A 26,479-nucleotide genomic window follows, 5' to 3' on the forward strand; every position below is an offset into this window, starting at 1 on the left:
CAGTTTTTCAGCTCTTTTAATGAATAAATTGATTTTGGAAGAGAGGAAAAAAATCCCTTTATGATGCAAAGAAAAATTATTTGTGTGTTATATTTGTAACATTTTTATATACATAAAATGGAAGATGAAATGGAGCAGGGATAGCCTAATGTGTTAATTAGCAAAATTAGACTGGTTTTGAAGTCTCTATTATTTATGCTAGCGAGAGATTATTCTGACCCTTGTGATATAAGGAGTAGCTGATAGATTTCTAAATCACATGTGTACAGTCTGTGGTCAAAGAGCTGAAGGTGAAAAAGAAATTGAAATAGATTCTCACCCATGATTTAATACGGATGTGGTGATTGCACTGTATAAATGTATCTTCTAAAGACCTTTGGGACTGTACGACTAGACCAAGCCAGTAAATAACGTATCAAGTTATATATTGGTAGTAGTGCTGAAGCCCATAGCACTGACAGACAGCATTTCCTATCTGTTCTGATCTTAATCAAGTTATCTCTGTGCTTTGTGGCTCTCTAGAGACATTTTTTGAAGTTAACATCACTACATCAGCTTTTGTCCAATTGACAGCCCAAATTATGCCAGATTTTCCTCTCCCCTCCCCCATTTCTTTCCAGCATACTAATTTCACTGTTGCGAGAATCATCTTAAGCAGAATATGGTTTGATACTGCCTCAACCAGCAATTGGTATTATTTGCATCTGTGAGGCTCAAAATGTATCAACCCCCTGGAGATGTAATACAAGATTCTTATCTTTTTTTTTTTCCTACCTTGCCCAGGCATGCTATGTGTTAAAGACACAAATAAGAAGTGTTCTGGAAAAAAAATTATCTTATTGACCATTGGCAAGTGTCAGCTCATGTTTATTTTAATGGGAAAAAATGTACCAATATAAAGCAAGGAAACACTCTGAGAGGGATAACGCCCTTACTTACAAACACAGGTGTTTTTCTACTGTTCGACTGTTTTAAGTAATAGGGAGAGTGGGAAGAAAGTTATTAAATTGGTCTTCAGAAAAAGATGCAGAAATCTGTTTTGTTTTGGGTTTTTTTGTTAATGGAGTAGAGAGCCAACAGTAATTTCTATAGTAGTCATTACACCATTGGCCCTTCTACCTATTTATTTTATGAATTAAAAGAAGAGTTACTGAAAACCAACCACACTGTCAGGGTGTCCTGGGTTCAGCTATAGCAGTCATTTTTTCTCCTTCTTAGTAGCTGGTGCAGTGCTGTGTTTTTTAACTTTCAGCCTGGGAACAACGCTGATAACACCGATGTTTTTAGTTGTTGCTAAGTAATGTTTACTCCGACCAAGGACTTTCTCAGTCTCATGCTCTGCCAGGGAGGAGGGGAAGCCGGGAGGAAGCAGAGACAGGACACCTGACCCAAACAGCCAAAGGGGTATTCCATACCACAGCACGTCATGCCCAGTATATAAACTGGGGGGAGTTACCCGGAAGGCCCAGATCGCTGCTCAGGTCGGGCTGGGTATCGGCCGGCGGGTGGTGAGCAATTGTATCCTCTCCCCTTGTTATTTCACTAATCATTATTGTCATTGGTGGTAGCAGTAGTGGTTTGTATTATACCTTAGCTACTGGACTGTTCTTATCTCAACCCGTGGGAGTTACATTCCTTTGATTCTCCTCCCCATCCCTCCGGGAGCAGGGGGACGAAGAAGGGGGGGAGTGAGCGAGTGGCTGCGTGGTTCCGAGTTACCGGCTGGGCTCAAACCACGAAACAGGGAAAAAAAAAATAATCTAGGAGATGACTGAGCAGAATATTTGGAATATTATACAGAAATTATGAACAAGCAAGAAAACTGTTCCTTAACATGTAAAAAATGTATCTTTTGGGAACACATCATCAAAGTTTTCAATATTTATTGTCAAAAGAAATACACTATCCTATTGCTTACACTTTCTATTGCTTACAATTTACAAAATAATCTAATCTTGAAGGTCAGTTATTCAGTTCAAGTTGTTCCAAAGTTCTCAGAAATAGCAAGTTGCCCAAAATCATTCAAATACAGTGGAGAATGTTCTGGTATTTGCATACATACTGTGTGCTTTAGTAGCATCAAATATAATCTACACAGATCACAATTTATTAAAATTATTACAGCAGAAATCTTTCTTCTCTACCACTGGTTTTGTGAACCAAGAATTGCTGTTTGTCTCAAAATATTAAGTCATTGCTCATGACAGAGATTATGCAAATGTTTTCCTTTCTCCTTTTAAACTAAACAGTGTTGTCACGGTTGGTCAATTCTTTCTCTTTACAGGACCCAGTTCCTTGCTTAACCATTGATACAATGTTATGGATGTGCAGTAAGCTAATTGTACAAAGGATGTATTGTTAAAGCATTTTCTGTGTCTTTGGAATTACTTTCTCCCCCTTTACTTGTAGTTTTTTTAGTTACTATTCTCACTAAATGTAGCAGCTTTATACTGGTAAGACAGTCCAGATAATATAATATTGAATCTCCTGCTAAACCTATTAAGACTTCTCTACGTGGATGCCAACTCTTGAGAGGTTGAAATTTCAATTTTCACTTACTTTAGCTAACAGTTTGCCTCCTGCCCACACATAACACCCAAAAGAAAGAAAATAATCCATATTATTTTACAAGAAATTTTTTTGTATGACTTAGGTAGAAACTATTTTTAACATTCTTCTGAAAGAGGCATAATTCCCTTCATCAGATTGTCCCTGCCAATGGCAGGGAGGTTGGAACTAGATGATCTTTTAGGTCCCTTCCAATCCAACTGCTCTCTGATTCTATGAATAATGCACAATAGATGAACCACATTGCTGGGTCTCAAAATTCCTTACACACAAGTAATCTTAAGTGTTCTATGCAACCCCGAAAAGTCATTAGCATCGTCAGATGTTGAACATGGTTGAAAAATGATGTAGAGGGTGCAAAAAAAAAAAAAAAATCAGCGTAGTTTCCATTACATGGATGGGCATGGCTGGGATTGCAGCAAATTTAACCCTTTCGTATAATCACCAGACATAAGATTTCCTATTTTAAACAATAAAATTTCACTCCCATTGTAAAGCCCGATAGTTTACCAAATAGTAGTCCTTCCCACAAGCAGAAGCTAGAAAGCAGGAACAGGTAGTCTGTGATACATGACATATGCTCAAAGGCATTTAATGTCTTGTCATTTAGCCACAATGGCCTCCCCATGCCTGGAAGTGCTTTGTATCAATAACCTCAATCCTTGTGCTGTCTCTGCAGATGAAGCTGTGAGTGGAGTTTACTTGGAGTGGCAGAGCTGGGCAGCTTCACTGCTGCAGACCCACACTCAGGCAGCACCCACTCCACAAAGATGCCTGTGGCAGTTTGCAAAAACAGTCTCCCCTCCAGAGAAGTGATGCTGCTCTGAGCATGACCCCTCTTGCCTGCTGACTGACTGCATGCACCGGTGCAATGCCAATACCTGGAGCAAATCAGAGAAAATCCTTGTATGAGTCTGCTGGCCAAATTCATGTTCATGGGTAAGTTTATTACATTCATTTCTTCTGGCATGCAACCATTTCTTGAGAACTTTTTTCCTCCCTTTCTCGTATTCTTTTAATGTCATATAACTTTTGCTGGAGGCAATGACTAAATTCACAAGTGAAGCATCCTTCCCAAGAGAAGATGATATGCAAAACCAATATGCAATATTTGGAGTACTACTGGGAGGGGTTACAGCATATCATAATGTGAAATTTATCAACTAGGATGAAGCGGTACAGTCTGCTTTAAATTTTTCATCTGATACGTATAATATTCTGAAGCCTTCGTTTCATTTCTAAAGAATGGAGTTCATTTTAAGAAATAAAATAGATGTCTAAGGTGTGGAGACTTCAGACAGACCTTCTGTTAAAGCAGGGTCAAATAATAAGCTTAAGGAGGGTGGATTTCTGCATGCATGTGTGAATTAAGGAAGCAAGAAAAATATTTTTAACACTGGCAAGCCAATGTGAGATTTCAAATTATAATGATACTCATAAAACAATGCTGTTATGTGTTTCAGTGATTGCCTCACAGCGAGTTTATGCACAAATTTGCTCAGTTTGTAAATAAATGTTAACTTTTTTGTCTTCTCTAAAAGCTTTTCATACAGGCTGTGGTATTTTTCCAGCAGCAGCACTGAGATTTTTGAAGAGGATATTCAATGATCTTCAGTCACACCTGGACATTCTCCTCTCTGCCAGCAGCCGTCTTCTTCAAGGTGGAGCTGGTGGAATATGGAAAACTGTTTTGATTGAGAAGAAGTGACGGAACGAAGCTATTGGGTGCTGTGAAGGTAACTGGGGTGGCCCTGAGAGTGCCAACATGTGTTGGCAGCCTTGGGGTTAGTGAGCTGAACTCCATCCTCCTTTCACAGACAAGGAGGAATCCCAGCCATCTGTAGGCTGCAGAAAACCTTGCTCTCTGACAGGACATTGAAGGCAGCCCTAAAAACTTGTTTTCTAATATTCTCGATTTGGTGCATATTTAGAGAGATGAATCACACATATTTTAAATCAAAATAAAACATTTATTTGATGTTGCTTTTTAATTGTATTTGAATTGCAAAATGCCCCATGATGTGCTTTGTTAAGAATACTGTGTATTAGTATTAATATTGTTGTTAGAAGCAATAACGATCAAAGCTTGTTTCTCAAAATAGTGATGCATACTAAGTTATTCAAACACAAACACAAAATAGCACATGTAGATACATGCTCAGACTGCAGTGTGTGATATTACTTGCCTCTGACATTTCCAGAAAGACACAAGCAAAATATGAATGGTAGCTGTGAAACCCTTACAACTTTATGATGCATCGGGAAAGAGCAGAAATATAAATGCACTCACAAAAGTTTACATTTCAGAGAAAATTGAAATAAAGTAATTTACAATCCTCCAGCTTTGCAAGGTGGGGAAAGATCACACACACACACATATATATGAGAATTACAAAATATATATGAGCCCTTCTAGTGGGATGTAGAGCAAGAAAAGACTCATGAGGATCAATATTCTATGCGAGCAAATTGACGCATATGAAAAGAGAAGTTGCTCATTTTCAGGTCCCTATGGGAACAAGTTTTAGATTATTATATGACAAAAAGACCTTTTAGGATCTATGAAAACACACTCCAAAATGTCAAATGCATAGAAGCCAGCTTCACCTGTAATGATAAAAGCAGCACATCCTGTAACCTTTCTAGAAACAGATTTACTAAACACATTAGCTGAATTTTACAGCACTGTAAATGTCTATTGTACTGTACTGGTAGGGAGGTCTGCTGAACAAATACTGGTGTCATGCTATATGTCAGAATGCTGTAGGATGCTTCGGGATTTCCTATGGAAAGAAACTTATAGGCAGGGTACATTTGGAGGATCCCAGAGGGGACAGCCTCAGGGAGGGGGAATTATAAAGGCAGGCTGACCAGAATTTCTTAACTGGGAGGTTCTTGCAAACTGCTATTTTAAAACAGTATGCAAATGCTTCTACCCAGAACAGCCCCTGCTTTGGGTGCAGGAGAAATGTACATGTTTGTCTCCGCCCCTCAGCAGTGGAAGGCGATGAGGGTGGAATCCAGGTCATCACAGCCTCTGCTTCGAAGGCCACCAGCTACCACCATGGGCTTCTTCACGGGTCTGCTTTCCCAGCCCTTGATTTGGGGCTTTCAAGTGAAAAAAGGTGGAGTGGTGACTGGTTTGCAGGCTCCCAGGCAAGATAGTGGGCATGGCTCAGGCACAGCAGAAGCAGGTTCCTGCACCATGTTCTTGTCAGATAATGTCTCTCAATTTAGCAATATAGCATTGTCCTATTTCGACTGGCAAACTGGGCAGCAGTTCATTGGAGGGCTTAAAACCAGCAGGTTTTGGCTTAGATTGCTACATGATCTATCAAGTCAACTATCCAGAATACCATGTCATATGTTTTATGAAGAAAGATTAAAGCTTTAAAAAAATAGATTGTCACTTGATGTGAAAAGGGTTCCTATACTCAGTGTGCACAACACAGGCACGTTAAGCAGAGAGTATACTTAAACAGATTATACTTATACAGACTCTGAAGACAGAGTTCTGGATTACACTGGTAACCTTCCTTTTAGACATGCCTGAACAACTGACATAGGTTGGCATATAAACATATACACAAACGGAAGTGAACCGTGGGGATATCTGACCATAGGTGTAGCTCTGGAAAATCCCAAGCCATATCCCCTAAGCAAGTTTAAAATTTCTAAACAAGAACACAAGTAAACGTAGTTGTAGACAGAAGGAGCTACAGTTTGTTGGCTTTGCTAAGATGTTATGAAGCTATGGTGCCCAGCACTGCTGGATTACACCCCACAGCTTCCCCACCACAGAAGCAAGCTGAAATTAATGGTTACATTAGGTGTAGGATGGATCTGCGTTTCTGTGTGTAGAAAATGCAGACATGTAGGTTACATTACAGAGTGATAAGCAGCCAATCTATATGGTTGTATCTATTTTTTTAACTTTTATTTTTCTTCCTATAACAAATCTTGTTTTTCCTGTCTTACGAACAGCTAGCAGCTTCTGTTTCTTGCCTCAGTGTTTATACAAATCAGAGGAGGAACAAATTTAACACGGCTTTAGCTTTATTAGTTCAGGTTTCAGACTGAGATATCTTGTGTCATTAAGACTGTCCAGCTTGTTTCAGCATAGTTCTTTCTGAGTTCATACCCATGTGATGCCAAGCTAATGTGCAACTGCAGATATGCCACTTGCTTTTGTTCTTCTCTGTTCACTGGTACTGGAAAAGTGTTTAGCGTGAGGGCAAGAAAACAAAACAAACCTGTCTGACCATTCGGAAACTTTCTAGTTGTGAATACAGCTGCCAATTCTGACACAGCCAGGGAGAAAGACGACTTCAAAATGTGTTATGTCTGGCTGGGATGAGAGCCAGATTATTAACAGGATGACTTGTTTTGTGAGAGTAAGGGAAAAATTCAATACTACCTATGCTTTCCAGCCCCTCTCTCAGTTCTGATGCCTGGAGTCTTTGAACTGATATTTGATTACTTATGAATGTACAATAACCAAACAGTGGCACTAAATTGAGAGACATTATCTTCCCAGTTGACACAGAGGGGCCACACAGTCCGTTTCTCCATTTGTTTTTTTTTAATACACTTGAATGACAAGCTGCTGATAAAAATAAATACTTTGTGACAAGGGAAGAAATATGACTTGAGGGTGTCAGTGTTGGAATGAGTATCACAGAAGTCTCCATCACAGCTGTTAAATGTGGAGTGGCATCAAAAACTGCACAGCTCAATAAATGGCCATTATACAGCCTATATCTATAATCAGGGCACCCTATCTGTAGTCTTATAGCTCTGTGCATATATGAGGGCAAAATATTTCTAATATCTGAAATTTGCTTCACCTAAGCCTTGGCTTTCAGACAACAATGGTTTATTTCAAATTGGATGTCTTCCTAAATCAGTTTTCTTCTTATCTTTGTCGGATTATTTTCACACTGTGTATCTAACAGTCCATTATTAAGCCATACTTTCCAGTTTTTTTTTGGTTTTGAATTAATTTCATGTAGGAAATGAGAGTTAAAAAAATTCTAATTTTCTATGAGTATTCTGTAAATGGGTAAGTGTATGTGTGACAGTATGAGAGCAGGCATGGCACCACAATTCAAAAAAAATGCAAGGTGACAGAATTTGCCTTCTATACACTATTAAATTTTCATTTTATAAAACAGTACGTAGTAATGACACTTCCTTTCTATAAATATCCAAGAATTAATTTCTTTCCTTCAGTGGAAAACTATGAATTCCTACTAATGTGTAACATTTTCGGCTCCGCTTTTTGTCCATATTATTCCTTCCATCTTTAACAGCTCCCTGGCCCCAAATCCTGAACTTCCTTCACAGTTTGTGTTTGTTTTGAAAATACTTCCTCTTTGGTCTGATGAATTACTTTTTATAAATGTCTTAGCTTTTTACTCCTCCACTCTTTTGCATTCTGTGGCTTTAATTTTTAACGAAGATTTATTGATAGTTTTCAGGGGTTTTAGAAATGGCATTTTTACAAGAATTTGAAGAGACATGTATGGGATTTGCATTATTAATGCTGTTTTTATCATTATTATTAATACTACCTGTTCGCTGGTATACATTTTTTCATTTGAATCATCAACTTACAAAACACTAAAAACACATTGCAATGCATGAGTGGCAAGAAAGTTAGCCTAGCCTCATTCATAGCCAATGTATCTTTAGGGCCTTAAGCTTTCTCTTTTTAAAGTTACATGTGGAAAGAAATATCACCTACAATTTAGATCTTCTTTAAATGAAAGCTGATATTCCAGATGTGGAATTAAAGTTTGTAATCTTATATTGGATGCTGAAATTTCAGAGAGTTGACGCTGTGAGTTGTGGTAACCAAAGGACACGCTGTGGAGTGATAAATACCTTCAGTGGAAACCCATTAGAAATAAAACCAAGAAATATAAACAGAAATCTTGCTGACCAGTTTTGTTGGTTTTTTTTTTTTCTTTTCACTTCCTGCCTCCTCTGTTATTCTGGTATTGCAAAAATATGCGAAGCATAACTTTTTGCTATATATCTGGTCCCAGAAGCACACTGCGAGCGTCTAGTTCTAAAATTACAATGATGTTTATACTACTGATTCTTCTACTCTCTATTTTACATTCTATATCCTGGAACACAGGGCTCGACGGCTGATATAAATATAAACCATGTAGTTTAACTGCAGATGCTGTTCTTATTCATATAAATGCCTAATATTTCCCTCCCGTACCCACTCGTAATTCCCTTAACTGTGTCAATAGTATCCTGTGGCAGGAAGCTTACAAGTTCATTCTGCAATATCCCTGGTCCTGGCAAATAATAATGAGTTTAAATTTGGAAAGTAAAATGAAGGAGTAACTAAAACAAAACCACAAAACAAATGCAAACCAAAAATAGATCAATCTAATACCTCACTTACTTCCTATTAAACAATTCCTATTAAACAATCACAAAGGGATTTCTTTGTGCATGGTCCTTTCTGATTTTGTGCATTACAAGCTTGTTGATGCTTAAGTAGTGTTTTGGTGCTCGCTCAGGAAATTCACTATACAAAAGTCAAGTATGACCTAAGTATTATTAATAATTTGTTGTGGTATTTGGCAACATATGTTTGGCAAGGAACAGGAGTAATAAGCTTTGAAGTGTATGCATGTTTTCAGAGAGGATTTTTCACAGGTGCTGAAGCTACGTGGGTCTCAGATGTTCTTAAAGATCTAAGACAACAGACTATCTCTCCAAACCATTAAAGTTTGAAAAGCAAGTGAACAGATGTTCAGTCCTTTCATTTAATATTTCAGACAGCTGTGTAACTTTACTGTACTGGGGCATCTTTTCTATTTTTTCCACTTTTTTATTTTCCCCTAACATTTAAAAACTAAACTGGGTTTAAGGTCAGGCCTGATGACAGCCTGAGAGGGTTCTGACAGCTGTTTAAATGTTTGTGACATCTGCCTCAGAAGCTGTGACTCGTGTCTGGCTTCTGGCAGCACTGCCGCAGCACAGCATCTCCATTATTTCTCCAGGCACCTTGCCCTGGTGAACAACCCCAGGTACAGGTGGTGGCTAAAACTTTCTGGTACTTCTGTTAATCTTTCTTAACTGCTCCATAGACTTTTCATCAGGAACCTGGAATGGGTGAGGCTATAAAGTCTAAACCATATAAACCATGTTAGAAACTGGGAAGAAAAGGAATAGCTTTTACACGTACTCCTTACAAAGTCACATTAAAAAGCACATTTTGCTTCTTTTGAAGAGAGCCATCACCACATTGGCAACAACATGTGACTGATTTTGTAGAGGAGTCTGTCACAGTGTGGCATTGTCCTTTCTTCACTCAAAATCCTGCACCTGAGCAGCCTCTCAAACAGCTTTTCCCCTTGAGGCCTGCAGCATGAGCAGACTACCACAGAAATTCTGGCAACTTGCTGATTAATCTTTAATGTTGGGCTCACCTGTTTCTGTATTAAATTCTCAAATGAGTCTCAAGAAGGCACATTTCTGTGTAAAAATCTCATGGAGGAGTTATAAGAGAAGAAAGAGCTGGATAGACCCAGCTCTTCCTTAAAACTACATGGCTAAATATAAACCATCCAGTTCAGAAGAAGGATCAAAGCTGCCACAGAAACAATTTGATTAGATTGTGATCGTTTGGTCTGAAATTAATTTCTTGTCTTCTTTCCATCAGCTCCTACTAACAGCTTGTATAATGCCTATATTAACAGATATTTTCCTTTCAGGGTGTTTAGCAAATTGCCTCTTAAAGTTAGGCTTTGTGCTGAGCAACTGCTTCTGTGTTACACTGCAGGGTAGCTTTCTCAGCGCGATATAGGAGGGTTTTTTAGTGGAGAAACCCTTTGACTGCATTTCTATGCACCTGTGTGAGTAATGTCTTACTTGCTGGGCTGTCGGAATTTGACACAGGATAGTAGAGAGATTTAACATTATTTACAGTAGTGTCTCATCATTCCCTATGCCTATGACCACCTACTGTCTCCTACTGCAAGGGAGCAATCAGAGGTATATCATCTGCAAGGAGAGCTCATCCAGAAATACTTCTGTGGTGTGAGGTATCTAAGAAAGGACCTGACGCAATGTTTTGTTTTGTGTTTTGTCCTATGAAAATTTCATGTATGATATGGTTAGAGCTTTGCTGTCTTCTTGTTTGTTTTCCTTGGAAATTTTGCATCCGGTGTAAACGGATCTTATCTGCCCCGAACTCAGTATTTTCTGCATGAGCCCTTGCCAGCTCTTCCTTCAGCACTGGTAAGTGTTTCACTAGAATTGATGTCATTATTACTATGTCATCAGTTATTTTCTGGGTGCCTGTAAGGTTTCCAAGTGGTCTTTGTCCTTTTGTTGCAACACTTCACTAGCTGACCTTATTCCAAAAGGTAGGCAATGAAAATTGATCCTGCCCCAGGGTGAACCGAAAGTGCACAGTTAATATCGTTCTTCATCTAATCTGACTTGTCAGTATCCATCGTTCCTACTAGAATTACTTATAGCAGACCAGTTGGCTTTGACTGCTATCACAGCTTAGCCCTTCTGAGGTTACTGGCATTTGGCTACAGCCAAATTCCACCATTTCCTTTTTGGCTAATGTAATGCTGTAAGCTCACAGAGAGAACATATTTATTTTGCCTTGACTTGTTTCCTTAGCTGCTGCTTGTTTCCTTTGCTGCTTTCTGTCACTACAACCATAAATTTTACAGCTGTGCATGACAGGGATGATCGATGAATAAAGATATATATGGGTACTTCTTAAGGGATTCTGCTAACCTCTTGAAGACTTCTGGGCGTCTGTGATCAGTATTCAGTAATGTTTCACACATTGAGATGTCTGCTTTGCATTAAATCTGTCATTGTGTTGGAGTTACACTGGCTTTCATGGTACTTCCATGGCAAACGATCAAAGACCAGCCTTTCTTCAGACGTCACTCTGGTAAGGTGACTTCAGAGTGTTTCCCATGACAGCATTACAGCACATGTAGTTGATTCAATGTCTTTATCTGGACTGGGGCATGGGGTCTGTTTTAAAAGATGAACCTCAGCTCCTGTGCTTAACTTGAAGCTTCTGAGTACATTTCTTGGAGTGCATTCTGCATGTGCTGTAGAGGTTATCCTATTTTCTGATATTACACCCACAAGAAGAGATTAGTCACATCTGAGTTCAACCAGGGATTTGTGTTTCTTTTTCCCTAGGGTAGAAGTTTGCTTGAAGCAAGAACAGTGGTTACACATTCTGCATTTGTGTCAGAAAACGTGCACAGGCTGGTGATAGTGCCTCTACCCAGGTGCGAGGTGTGGAGGGTTTTCTGCTCGGGCTCAAGGGTGACTGGCCCTCCCGCATGGTTTTGCAGAGTGGTTAGTACGGGTGCAGCACTGATTTCAAACTGCAGTGCAGCCCTGATCCCAGCTTGGATGGCACTGCTGGTCTGCAGATTATCTTTCTGCACTCCCAAATCGGCTGTCCACAGATGCCTTTACCTAAGTGATTTATCAGTGACACTGAGCAGTTTTATCTCTAAGCATGTCATTCTCAGTATTTTCTGGCTACCAATTTCATGCCTTTTGCCTCAGCTCTGTTACATGCTTTTCCATCTGCTGTTCCTCTTGGTACTGGTCAGACCAGAGTTGATATTAGTCAGCATTTTGGGGCTTTTTGTTTGTTGGTTGTTGTTTTTCTTCTTCACGGATCACCCTATTTCTAAAGCATTGTTAAGGCCCCTTCTGGACTGGAAGGATTTTCAGTTTGCTGCTTTGATAATGTGATCTAAATCCCAGAATCTCCTGACCTAGTGAATCCAGGAAAAATAGCCATTTTCAAGTCCTATCCTGTTTATATGCTCCTTGGGATTTGTGCATCTCTCTTTAGTTCTTAGCAAACCTGTTCAATGAGGGCATGTGGAAGGGGAAGTGACTTTTCACTCCTGCCACTCTGCACTTTTTCCTTGCTCTGTTTTCTAGGTTATCTGCTATGTTTTTTCCTTGCATTCATGCATTTACTATCCTAGAAAAAAACAAAACAGAGCTGCTCCCTGACCTGCCATGGACATCAGTATCATTAATATAAAGCCTGAAGTAAGGGTAATAAGAATGGCTCCTGCAGAGGCCCCAGCTAGGCAGCTCTTTAGCTGCTATCAAACCCAGGAGAGACACAGTATATCCTCACTGGGGATTATACCTAAGTACATCTAGAGAGACCGTATCAGCAATAAAAAGCTAATCCTCCTTGACCTACAGGCTACACCTCAAAGGATAACCATGTCTTTAATGCTTAAAGCAGGAATAAGCACATACTGGAAATTAACCTGCTTTAGATTAAGAATGATTTAGTAGAGCAAATCTACATCTAGTGATGTTACACAGTGCTGAAGTTTACTTGGTCTGATATTAAGAGGATTGTCATACGCAGGAAAAATCCATAAATAAATGTAAGCATGTTTCTGTGAAATATCCCTGTAAAATTGTGTTGAATTTCTTGCTGCTGGTTTTTTCCCAATACTTCAGTATTGCAGCATATCATTAAAAGAAAAATTGACATATAACAGTTGAAGCTGGAAAGACAAAACAGGTATACATAGAAACACACACTTGCTTTCTCTAATAGCCCCGCTTCAAACACGTAAACCAAAGAAAAATGTTCATCAAATAATGAGGAGAGAAAACAAAACAAAACACTGGAATTAGTACCTTACCAATGGATCCAGAGGTTTTCTTAGATATACTTAGGTTACTTATCACCACTAAAATATCAGGCTGGGATTTGTATGACAGTGTGATTAATTTCAAATTAATAGCTTTTTCAATTTTAAAGTATTTATGAGAGCATTTCCCAGAGTCTGGTCTATGACACATTTGCTCACTCTGCCTCTACTTACTCATTTTTAGTTGTAGTTTTAATAACTAAGACCCATTACCTTCTTCCCCAACAGTAATGGATGTAAATGCCACAGATGCCACATTCTAAGATTGTTAAAGGAACATAGTCTTCACAGACCAGAGGGAAAGTGGTTGCAGCCCATATTAAGATGTGGCTGTTGAAAGGGTGTAGGAAACCTGGTTCAAAGGGTCAACTCTGAGGTAAGACCGTGAATTCATAATTTCCTGCTATCAATCCAAGATACAGCACCCTGGGGCTTGTTAAATTACACCCACTGTCTGTAATTCATCGTATGGTGATGCCATTACCATAATACTATTGACATAGTATTGCAACAATGATATCTACCAAGAACTGGTTGTCCATAGGGGTTGCACAGCAACAGAGTGCCATACAGAGTCAGTTTTTATCTTCTCTAGCAGTACCATTAGACTATACATTTAAATTGCACATTTGGTTATTTGCATCTCTCTGCTCCCCTATCACCTGACCCCAAACCCTCTATGACTATGTTCACTATCAGAACAGGATGCCATCACCCACATCAGTGGGTGGGTGAGTCTTGTCACCCAGTTGTTACCAATTGCTAAGGTAAATCAAATATATGTAACACTGCCACCTGGTGATACCTACCGTAAGGTTATAATATGTATTTGGCACACTTCTAAAATGAATGTATTAATTTTTCTGGTTCTTGCTTATCAATTTGTGTTCAGGAAACCTTTTAAAATGTTCAGTATGAATTAGGTGACATTTTCCAGCCTTTGCAATTAAATTTTAACTTGAGACTAATAATTTGGCTATATTTTACATGATAAAATATTTGAAGTGATTCTAGCTTTTTTTTTCCAAAGAGTGCCAGGTATTTGTACCTATGCATTAGTGACTGTACGTACATTAGAAAAAAGTATGCACAGTTTTTTCTTACTCTGTGTAGCCCTAAATAAAAGTAAACACAGATGAAGCCTCTGAATTCATGCCATCAGCACGTATCCCAGCTGTGTGAATGGGTCTCTCTAAATGATCCGGTTCCTTCGAGTCCTCAAACCAGGGCTAAGTTCCACAGTTAGAGCAAGGTCCAAGTCAATAATGTCTTTCCAGGAAAATAGTGCAATTCTCCCTAGTCAAAATAATAATATTTAGAGACATAATGTGGAATTGTATGTTTCTGAAAACCATGACTGCAATCTCAAGACAAATTAAGGGATAAGATTTCTATGACTAATTCAGTAGCTGATATTTGACCTTCTATGCAAAATACATAGAAAAGGAGCCTGCCAAAATTTTGTTCTTTTTTTTTTTTTTTAAAGAAAGAGTTCTGATTTATTTTTTCTCATCTCTATTTCAACGTTACATGGCAATCTGGAAGAAGATTTCTCCACAGCTACGCTGTAAGGCAGGTATACTTTCACTTTTGGTTACTGCTGGGCAATAAGTAGAATAATGTATTCGCAAACATGATTGCTCAATCCAGCAAATTGACTCAGCCATTTTTGTACCAGTCTTCCTTTGCTTTTCCATGTACTTTGGAGAAGCTGCCTTTTGTTAAGATAAATATTTAGGTAAGAAGTGTTTATAGAAGTATGAATGTATTAGCATACCAACAGAAGTGTTTACATGCAAACAAGTATATACAAACAAGTATGTATATAAGAAGAGCTTTCCTTCTTTTTAGTTTTTCCTACTGTTTTTTTTTTTTCATTTACAAGAATGAAATGACAGTTAAGTCTGTAAGGCAGCAATAAATCTGATTGTTCTTTTCATATTTACTAGTCTAAAATCTAGAGCTAATGTACATATTTAAATGTGATCCAAAGTCCAGAATTTGAAACACTCCTTACTGTCAATGGGATATGAATTATTTACTGGGTGAAACATATTTCATGTTTCAATGTGACAAAAAAGTACAAACTGCAGTACAGTTCTCAAATAATAGAGGGGCACTTCTGAATGGTAGAGTCATGAGGCAGCTGCTACTTGAATAATTAGGAAAATTAAAACATTTATAAAGAATGTGCAGGCAATATTTGCAGACAGTCTGCTACCTGCAAAAAGACAGTAAGTGTCACAAAGTTGTGGTTTAAGCTCAGCCAGTAACTCAGAATCATGCAGCCCCTCACTTAGTCCCCTCCTCTTCTTCCCCCCCATTCCTGGAGGGATGGGGAGGAAAATCAAAAGAATGTAACTGCCACGGGTTGAGATAAGAACAGTCCAGTAACTAAGGTATAATACAAAATTACTACTGCTACCACCCATAACAATAATGATAAGGGAAATAACAAGGGGAGAGAATACAATTGCTCACCACCCACTGACCGATACCCAGCCCGACCTGAGCAGTGATCTGGGCCTTCGGGTAACTCCCCCCAGTTTATATACTGGGCATGACGTGCCATGGTATGGAATACCCCTTTAGCCAGTTTGGGTCAGGTGTCCTGTCTCTGCTTCTTCCTGGCTTCCCCTGCCCCTCCTCACTGACAGAGCATGAGAGACTGGAAAGTCCTTGATTGAGGTAAGCATTACTTAGCAACAGCTAAAAACATCGGTGTGTTATCAGCACTGTTCTCAGACTAAAGTTGGAAACACAGCACTGCACCAGCTACTAAGAAGGAGAAAAATAACTGTTACAGCTGAACCCAGGACAGAATCCAAAACCAAAAGCATTTGCCCAGAGTTTTCTGAGATTAGGAAATCTCAGAGCAAAGCTTTTTTTTTGCTGTAACTGAACTCTGGGGCCAAACGAGCTATCATGTCAATAGGAATATGTACCTTCATATCTCAAAAAGAAAGTGTTTGTTATTAAATCTTTGTAAAAATAGACATTGTACTGAACTCATCACTGAGAAACCCAGCATTGTAATGGAAATATTGAGGGAAACATGCATATTTTAACATGGGATGTTTTATATTACCATGCAATCTAGGTAACTTCACATATGATAGATGCTTTCTAAATTGAGGCAATTCTCCACCCACAGAATTAACATAAATTTCTACCTGAGAGGTGAACTGAAATGAGAAGGAACATTAAAGCTGCTAATGTGCTCAGCTATTTGCTTGCTGAACACTATGAGGAAATCGATTATAATAAAATACAACTGAAAAACCATTCACGCATCCGGAAGTTCCTCTTTTATTTTGTTCCGGAAAATGCAAAATGCTACTATGCAGTTCATTCCATCCTGCTTTATGTCTGCCTTGACAAGGTAGGACTTTGGCTTTTTTTTTTTTTTGTATTTATTTTTACTTCAGTTGTGTTACTTGATATTAGGTATTTCACTCTGGTGACTTGAAATGCATTTAGAGAAACTATTTTCTGTAGATCTGTATGCATATGCTCGCACAGAGGGAAATGCATGTAAATGAGGAAGTATTTGCACTGATTATAGCAATTAAATCAAAAATACAGAGGAGAAGAAGAATTCAACTGCATGTGACATTGCTATGAAAGGATTACAGTGTCAAAAGGGAAGGACATAAATTACAGTATGCTCACATAAAAAGAAAAGAAAAAGCAAGCACATTACTACTGATGATAGTTTCTGGTTTACACACAGATGCACAGACACAAGTACATGCACATACATATTGTAACTTATTTTTACAGCTTGAAACCACCAAATAAAATCCAAAAATACACTGTGTAAATCTGACTGTAAAAATGAAGAAAGCAAATGGGCTACTTTTGAGATTGTACTTTTAGCACTTTATACGTGATTCTCCTCTCTAAATTCTAAGTTATTTTAATTTAAGGGCTGCTTAATTCTATCAATCAAAGTTGTTACCAGGCAGTTAAACAATAAATATTTATGGCCTCTGTTGGCCTTTGTGGGACAAGGGAATAGCCATTGACAATCACAGAACTAGGAATCAGAGCAATTATTTTTAACTGTCAATTCATTTTCAAAACTCATAACATTGTGCTCACTTGCAAACTTAACGCACAAGAAAAAAATAGAAAATTCTGCCTCAGAATTTATCTCTGGATGAAGGAAAGAAAGAGAGAAAAGGAGAGAGAGAGAGAAAGAAAGGGAGGAAGAAGGAGAGAAAGAGAGAAAGAAAGCGAGCGAAAAAGAGAGCAAGAGAGAAAGAAAGGAAGAGAGAGAGAAAGATAGAAAGAAATTCCTGATCTACCCCCATCCATTTCCATCCCAAATAGCAGAAGTACACACAGTGAAAAATTCACATTGAGCTTTCTGCTCTTTGAGCAAGGACATACATTTTGCAAAAGAAATACTTGAGAAAAGAGCATTTCTCCATTTGTAGAAAGGGATAACAATAAAATTTTAAATATCTATGGCTGTGTATTTTCACAGTTGCTATGGGTAGGATAGATGTTATGCTACTACCTTTTCTTTCCTCTTGAGCAGCAATGTTCTTTAGTGTTAAAAGCATAACCATCCGTAAGTTTTAAAGGTCACAAACGAGAAATATAGGCCACAGTCATAGGGGAAATCCATCTTCCGTATCTAGTAAGTCTTCGTATCAGTTTGGGGATCTGGGACACAAACAGGGAGATTACTTATAGCAAAGAATGACAGCTCTAGAGCAAGCCCTTCTTGCCTTAGAAGACTTAATCTCAATCTACAGCACAGAGCCCATCCAGGTGATTTAGATAAATGACGCAGCAGTTTTCAGATATTCTGTGAAAAGTTAGCTCTTGCATTAAGGCTTATATCATGGTTAAACATAGAGATTTTATTGAACCAAGAATTCCAGTGGTACAGGTATAATATTGAAGTTGACATATACATTAGCTTTGTGTTATTGATGTTGTGGCTTCTATTTCTTTTCACCTTGAATGTAATGTGAATATCAAATAGAAATTCAGCTGGCATCAAGTTTCCCAAATTGATCACGAGTTAAAAATCTAAATCTTAATTTATTTTTTTAGGTTTTCTGTCTTTGTGAATAAGATAGGCTGTTCTTCAGAAGGATACTTCATAGGAAGGTGGGTGTACTAAAAATCCTTTTAGAGGGAAGAAAAGCAACCTCATTTTACTCATGCTTCCCAAACATAGGTAGAAGCTTCTGTAATTCATAATAATCAATATGTGACTAAAACACATCATGTTTCCCTTAAATTCTATTTCTACTTCAAATAGAGGGGGTAATAGAGTTAAAATGAACTTCTGTCAAAAGTTCTGTGTACTTACAGAAGACAGAAGGAGAAATCCAGTGTTACTGTATGGTGCATATGGATAAAACCAAAAATCCTACCACAGCCAAACGAGCAAAAGTACAGGATATCAGTTGTATCCTCTAATTGTTGACTGCTAAAATAAGTTATCATAGGGCAACTATGTACACACACATACATATATGTATGCATGTATACAATTAAATTATACATATAAATATGTGAACTTATTTCAGTACAGGTTTTTCACTCTTCAGGTATACTCCCTGCAGTGTAGTTGAATAACAATAAAGTGTGTCTGACATTGTAAGACCCTAAATTTGCTAGGAATATTATTCATACTGAACAAATCTGATTCTCTTGTGTTATTGGCAATAAAGTAATAAAAATACCTTAGCAAAAGGTATCATATAAACGTTTTCTGGTCCTAAGTCTGTGCAGTCTCACCTAGCAATTATTTGCAAAAGCTCAGGAGTGAAAAAACAACCTGTTTAATTCATCTCCAGAAGTGAAAGAATTCCATTTACGTGACTAAGAGTGCATGTATAATATCAGAAGCATCTTCACTAACACTGAGGATATGTTTATTTAAAAATAATTTTAAAATAATCTTTTCTCTTTAAAGGCTGGAAGACCACACCTATGTTTGATACACTACCCAAAATGTCAAGATATGCATGTTTTTACAAGTGAGGAGCCCCTTAGTCCTCCGGGGTAAGCAAGCTTCACAGTTTCAGATTTTGTTGTCAAAGACATCTCTGAAAACTACCAGTTTAATATAGGAGCACTCTTCTAGGGGCCTGGGCACTTACTTAGGATGTCTCATTCTTGCCCAGGTAAGATCAAGATTCATTAAATTTGTACTGAGTGTTAGAAACTAATATTAAACTCTTTAACAGTGCAAAAATCCAGCTGCAATAGCATTTTTCCTAATGTGTGTGTTTGCCCTCTGTTTTTACTATTATTTAAAAAATGATTGAAATTTTATCCATGTAATTTACTTGTCATTTCATAGACCATATTATTCACATACAACCACTGTTCACATTAAATTATCTTTTACAAAAATTTACATAACATTCACGTTTGAAACAAGTGTGTGTTAGACAGTGACACATACTTACAAATATTCTTAATTTTTCCTGCACATTTCTGACTTGGGATAAAGGGCTGTTTATAAAATGGAGTTTTATATTCTGAGGAAGTGGAATGTGTTCGCTTTTTGTATTAGAAAAGTTAAAATTCCTTTCTCATTGTAATCTGTAATCTGACATGCTTATAAATACCCTGTCACACTCTGCCTTGCACATTCCTATCTTCTGTTGATAGTCATACTGACTTCCATTTACACCGCTTCACTCATGCCCATTCATATTGAAACAGGCTTTGTGCTTGGTTGATCACACTGAATGAAAACCATTCTTTGCCTCTCAGACTTTTATAACCATTCATATTTCTTTATTCATATTCTCTGCTTCACACATCCATTGTGTATTACCTCAAGTTATTTTCAGCCTATGTAGCCTTAAAAATTTAAGACCTGATTTAGGAAAAAAAGCATCCATGAAACTGATATATTTAAGAAAAAAATCCACTTTCCGGATTTTCTTCTCTCTTGAAAAGAAAAATGGAAAGCTTTAGCAAACTGGAAAAAGTGTGGAAAAATAATACAGTGTGATATTTTTATGCTGCTCATATACGGTCAGCTGCTGATGCCCTTCTAGCAAATAGTTCACCCTCTGATTATGTATTGACTGAGTTGGTCTATTCAAAGTATACTGCAGTACTCAGGGTGGTTAAGGATGGCAAAGAATGCCACCCAAGCCTTTGGAGATTTGTGACTGGAAAATTAGTTTAAGTATGCCAAGATTACATAGTCTGATTGCTAGCCTTAAACTGAGGACTGAGGAGGCACTTGTTTTACAAAAAGAGATCACTTCTGCTTGAAGGAGTGTTTTGACACCTGTGGGACACGCGTAAGATGTGCTATAATACAGAGGAGGTGATATTTATGGGAGTGCAGAGTCGGTATAAAAATGCAAAGACAGACACCCTCTCCTTTCCTGTAGTAATAGCACTTTCCTGGCACTCTTGGGTATTTGTCATATACTCAAGAGTTGCATCATACAGTGCATGACAAAAGGCTTCCAAACATAATATTGTATTACCTTTTCATTCATTATCTGGTTTGCTTTTTTCCAGATGTATACTTCAGTTACAATGCAAAAAAGAATATACTGAACATACATGCTATATTACTAATTGATAAACTTCAATGTATTTGGGAAAAGGTTTATATGGTTTCCAACTTTGTATTTTCAGTAAAAGCGTGCTACAGTTTATTTAATTTGGCTGTATTATAACCATCCATTTGTCTGTAAGACATAACGACTTCATGCAGTTGATTTTCTTCTTATATGTAGGTGGGTTTTATTGCAAATGATCCTCTTCCCATTATGAGGATTGATATATAAAAATCTGATATAGATCTTCAAATGGCCACAAAATTATCCTTTTTATGGAAATGACACAAAAATACTCTTCAATCTCAGATTTAATGTTTTGGTCTCCCTCTATCATTTTATTCTATTTCCTTACAGCACGTGGCCCAGTAGATATTTCTTGCCTTTCGCATCCAGATGAATTTAAAATACAGCACAACAGACTAAAAAAGGGGGTAGTCTTATTAATGGAGGTAATTTGCAAGCACAGTAGGAATTTGCTCAAGTTTACAGGGTAGAAATTTTATGACTCTTCTGTGGTAGAAGCAAGGTATTCTTAGTCATGTGGAGAAAACAAAATAAAGCAAAGCAAAACAAAACACAGATCTGCTTTGTTTTCTCATCCAGGTAAATTATGTACTCACCGTGTCTGAAATTCCTTCCTTTCACAGGGCACTGATAGGTACTGACAGAAGCAAATCTCTGTCAGGAGTGCTGTCCCAGCATCTGCTCCAGTGGCTCCCAGTGACTGTCTGTGGTCAACATGAATTAGAAGAAAGTGTTAGAGCAACTTTATCATCTACTGGAGGAGGCAGCTTCCCTGTTGAACTTTGTAAACCAGACAGGTTAATACTGATCCCATAAATCACATTGTTGATCACTTACTTTTTGCTGTTATGTAAGAATATTGTACCATATTGAGTAGCCACCATTAGAAGGACCGCAGTAGTGAAATACAGCATCATTTTGCACGCGGTGATTTTAAATGCCCTTTAAAGCCTCTTAAAAAGTGAACCCCAGCTGTCAAGAGTCCTAGGCAGTGGAAATGCAGCAGGTGTTTCAGGGCAAAAGCAGTGAATGCTCCTGGGGTGGCCCTCACCTCTACAGAGGCACAGAGAACTCCACGGAACAGAAGGGGGAGTAAGTGTATATATACTTATAAATAAATAAATAAAATAAATAAATAAATAAATAAAATAAATATGTTGCCAGATCCTTAGCTAGTGTAAATCAAGATGGCTTAATCTGTGCCCTGACAATGTAAAAAAATCTGAGGATCTCATATGCTACTGTATCATACACTCATTCATCATGGACTTGGAGTAACAGCAGTTTCATAGTCCCGTGAAGTCCTTTGCTAATTGCTTGCTTAGAAGCTGGAAAGGGTTTGGGGGTTAGTTTGGCTGGGGAAGAAGAGAAGAGGGAAGTGTGGTTTCATGGTTTTGAGGTTTTTCTTCTTCCAAAGTAAAGGGTTCAAACATTAAACTATCATCTATTACACACCTCACAGCCTGTGTGTTTCAAAATTTTTTAACCAAGTGTGTACTGCCAGACAATTTCAGAGGCTCCCAGAAGACAGCAATACACCTAGTTGGTATGAATAATGTTTGTAAATGTGAGTAATAGCGCTTCCTGAAAAACACTGTATTTTTCTGTATATGTCTTTTTATTACCTGCAGCTCTTTCATCAGCCAACATCTGAATCTTTGATTCAAGCTCTTTCCTTTTTCCCATGCTAATACCTGTTAACACTGAACCTGCCTGTTACAGTTCAGACTGTAAACAGCACAGAAATACTCAGCGTTGCTGGTGTCAAGAATCTTTAATGTAGTTCCAGACTTTACAGGGTACATTCAAATAAATAGGAGATCAGCCTTCTGTCATGTTTCAGCTTGACATTCCTGAGGCAGCAAAAATAACCTGCTCGGTAAAGTGTAAAAAGCATTGAAGCAACAGATGAAAAGTTTGTTTTCTGTAGTTCTGCCTAGTAAAAATAAAATACATTTTCATGATAAATAGTAACATGCCTTCATGTAGGTATTTCTCTTAAATCACTAAGGCTTAGCTTCCTATTCAAATCATTGTTCTTCCTGAAAGACAGGGAAAAAGAAGAATCCGTTTAAGATATATCACCAATCCAAATCCATCAATCCAAATGTGCCTTTGGCACTTTTCAGGCCACTGCCTCACCAATTGTACACACTTTTTTAATCCCTCCCACTGCATGATCCACACTACCTTCTGTTTTGCAAAGCTTGGCACTGCACCACCCAGGTGGACCAGACTATTCACAGTAATTGAGGTTATTCACTGTCATCTGGACTATGCATCCTCTGGATAGCAACGGTGACACTTGTGGGCCTGTATGGCATTCAGAGAGATGTTTTTGAAGTGATACATGATCAGGGGTAGCTCCCAGTGTAGTCTTAAGACACTGCTATTCTTATTGCTCAAGTTCAGCTACCATATGCTTATGTCAGAGATCAGAGTTCAAACAGGCTGCAGTTTATACATAGACATAAATATAATATACATTCACATATTTATGATATTAACAAAAAGTATGTATATGCATGAAAAATCTCTTTGTACCTATACATATTTTACAATATATTTTACACATAGTTTTATGTATGGTATGTATTTTGAGTACTATACAATATATATTACATACAGAAATAAACTCTATATATGTACACATAGATACTATATACCTTTATGCAAATGTATATACCTACACATATTCATACATATTAGTACCACTTTTCTGTCATTGTTAATTAGGATTTATAGTGATAATGTTTATAGACCCTTAACAAATAAGACATGACAGGCATTGCAGTTTTGGGCAATTATACCACACCTCAGGTGGTGTTAGCTGGCACTAAGCCAAATTACTATCATAGCACAAGAACTTCAAAAACCTCTCTGAGATGTTTCAGTTTGAGTGCCATATTGCCATTTTGAAATGCTATATGATACATAAAAATAAGGAAGAGAAATGGTTCTGTTCAAACTTGCTGGGGTTATGGTCATGCGAATGACATCAATGTCAAACAGCCAAAACAGGTTCAAATGTTTTCTGAGCTGCAAGCTTTTCACTTAATTATAGTGGTATTAATAGATGACACTGTAGTTTATACCTTTTTTCAGTGTGAGCTATGGAACAGAATAGATTGTCTAAAAAGCAGATGATTTTGTTTCTTTACAGGCAAAAGTAAATTCAGACAAGATTTGGAAGAGCTCTTTCATCGGATCTAAACGTGTAATGCTATTACTAGTCAGGTACAATTTCTATACTATTTTTTTTTTTCTGTTTTTGAATTTGATGCTTATGGACCAAATGTTTGCACACTACTCGCTTGCTTTACTTGCCACTGCTTTTTTTTTTTTTTTAAGTGCTTTTTAAAAGTACTTTAAAGTGACTTTGCAAAATATATGTCAATTTTGATATGTGTTTACGTTATTTGTAATTTTTGTAATCATTCTGGGAAGAAGGAAATGTTCATGTGTTACACAGACCTAATTCTATGAAAGGAAACATAAGCCAGAGTCTTGGCAGAATGGGGATGGCTGTAACCTGACCTAAAGCTTAAGCTTCAAAATCCCTCACAAAGTGTGTTAGTCCTCACTTCTATAGATACCTCATAATCCTGCGCATGCCCAGAAATGTACCAGTATGGCAAGGCAGTGTAAGGAAGGATCAATCCTTCCTTTAGGCTGAGGAAATCCAGGGATATCTGCCATCCCTCCTGATGCTGACCTTCCCTCCCACAAGAAGTAGGTTCAGGTGTTACGCTCAACTCCTAGAGCTGAAAGCTATGTTGTTTTATTTAAAGAGAAGTGACTTCCTGTAAGTCCCAGAGCGGGAACACTTCCTAGCAAGTAATACCTGTGCTACAGACTGATTGTCAAAGATTGCGCCATGTTAGGTTTATAATCAATCAGCTCTGCCTCCCTCCGAGTGCTCCAATTGCTGGGCTGCAGCCCCAGCATCAGTGGCTGCAGTCATATTCCCGCTTGGAGACGTATATCTGCTCTCACAGCGTCATTTCTGCACGTATGTTAAACCTCCTCATGCCTCTGTTGTTCCTGGTCAGGGATGACAGATCACTGCACTTTCTTAGGCAACAGCTGTATTCTAAAATCCAACTGTAATCCTGTATATAAAACACACCAACGGAATAGTGGATTAGAACTAGGCCAACAAAGATATCAATCAAAGTAGTTTAAGTGCCAATTACTTTGTTTCATAATTAACTAATACCTAATGAATTTCCTCTTAGCTGTTTCCTTTAAAGCCAATTAAATGCTTGAACAGACCTTACGTGTTTAATAAACTAATAAGAATGATTCATTTATAGCGTACGCATTTTTGAATAATTACCAAGCAGCTGTTCTTATCTACAGTATTTTTATTAAACCTCAGCAATCAGTTTTAACAATAATTCAGTATTTAAAATGCATGATCTTGAGAAATTGGTTATATTAATTTGCAATGCTGCTTTGAATAATTTTATTTGGTAAACATGGTTCGTGATTTGTCAACACTCATAGAATTTAATTTTAGTTGCTGGTAATAAGTTACTTAGAACTTGAAATTCCATTGTCCTGCAATATAATTATTTTCTTATCTGTAAAGCATTACCATTTGGTTAAGTACCAGACACAGACACTACAAAACCATTGTTGATTCCTGCACAAGGGTTGGTTCATCCAGCCTCGTATTATTTTCCACCAGTGGTCATGACAGCCTTTTCCTCCGGCCGTTCCCTTTTGGGCTGAACACGTTAAGCCTACCCAGCTATTCAAAGTAGCACTTTGCAGTGGGCATGTCACCCCCACAAAACGCATAGCAATACCCTATGTATACCTCGGTTTCCTTATTTGTGAGGGGAGAACAACTGTACTCTTTTCCAAGCACTCTGATATGTATGCAAGAATACTGATCTGATCTGATTCCCTTACACTTTCAAGTGCAAAATTATTATTATTAATGCTAATATGAAAACAATGGGGCTTAATTTATTTCTACCTCTTTGTGTCATTTAATTAGTATGGTACTAAGAAAAAAAAATCAATATAGATTCGTATAGGAGATGTTAAATATAATTGTCTTAGAACAACATTTTGAAAAGATAGTTTGGCAAATAAACAGGTGTGCAAAGGATGAAAATACATACAACATAGTGGTATGTGTTAGGGCAGATACAGGATCATAATATCAAGCACTAGAGGCTGCATGTTTATTCAGAATAAAAAATTCCAGATTTACCAGAACTAAAAATGAATGTATGAGATGTTCTACTTTTTGTATTTCCTAAAGAAAAAAGATAGTTTTCTGTGGATATAGTACATAAATGAGGAAATTAAGTCAGAAACAGGTCAGCTCAGGTTCCTATCTTATTAAAATAAAATGAATTTGGATAATGTGTTTTTCTTCTTGCTAGACAATCAGTGTTGTGCAGTCTGTGATTTGACCTCTGAAAGAAGGATCAGTAGCAGGAGCCCGTTAGGTCATCACCAATCTGTTTGCAGAGAGGTTCAGTGCTGGGAACTAACCTGAGCTGACACGACAACAGCTGTGGGTCCTAACAAGTGGATGGCATGCACAGACTGTCTCGAGCATGGACAAAAACACAGGCTTTATGTATTTCTTAC

The 26,479-nt window shown here is 37.7% G+C and overlaps 1 long non-coding RNA gene across 2 annotated transcripts; it reads left to right on the forward strand.

Annotated features, from left to right (window-relative positions):
• Positions 1 to 1,480: 1,480 nt before the first annotated feature.
• On the forward strand, positions 1,481 to 8,502 carry LOC115610507. 2 transcript variants are annotated; one of them, XR_003992263.1, is made up of 4 exons: positions 1,481 to 1,508; positions 2,285 to 2,330; positions 3,248 to 3,507; positions 4,110 to 8,502. It is a non-coding gene; the product is annotated as an uncharacterized LOC115610507 (long non-coding RNA). The 2 variants fall into 2 exon arrangements; XR_003992262.1 differs by lacking the exons at positions 1,481 to 1,508; positions 2,285 to 2,330 and having other exon boundaries at positions 2,730 to 3,507.
• The last annotated feature ends 17,977 nt before the right edge of the window (positions 8,503 to 26,479 follow it).

The sequence above is a fragment of the Strigops habroptila genome, chromosome 7, assembly GCF_004027225.2.
Source record: "Strigops habroptila isolate Jane chromosome 7, bStrHab1.2.pri, whole genome shotgun sequence".
Classification (NCBI taxonomy): domain Eukaryota; kingdom Metazoa; phylum Chordata; class Aves; order Psittaciformes; family Psittacidae; genus Strigops; species Strigops habroptila.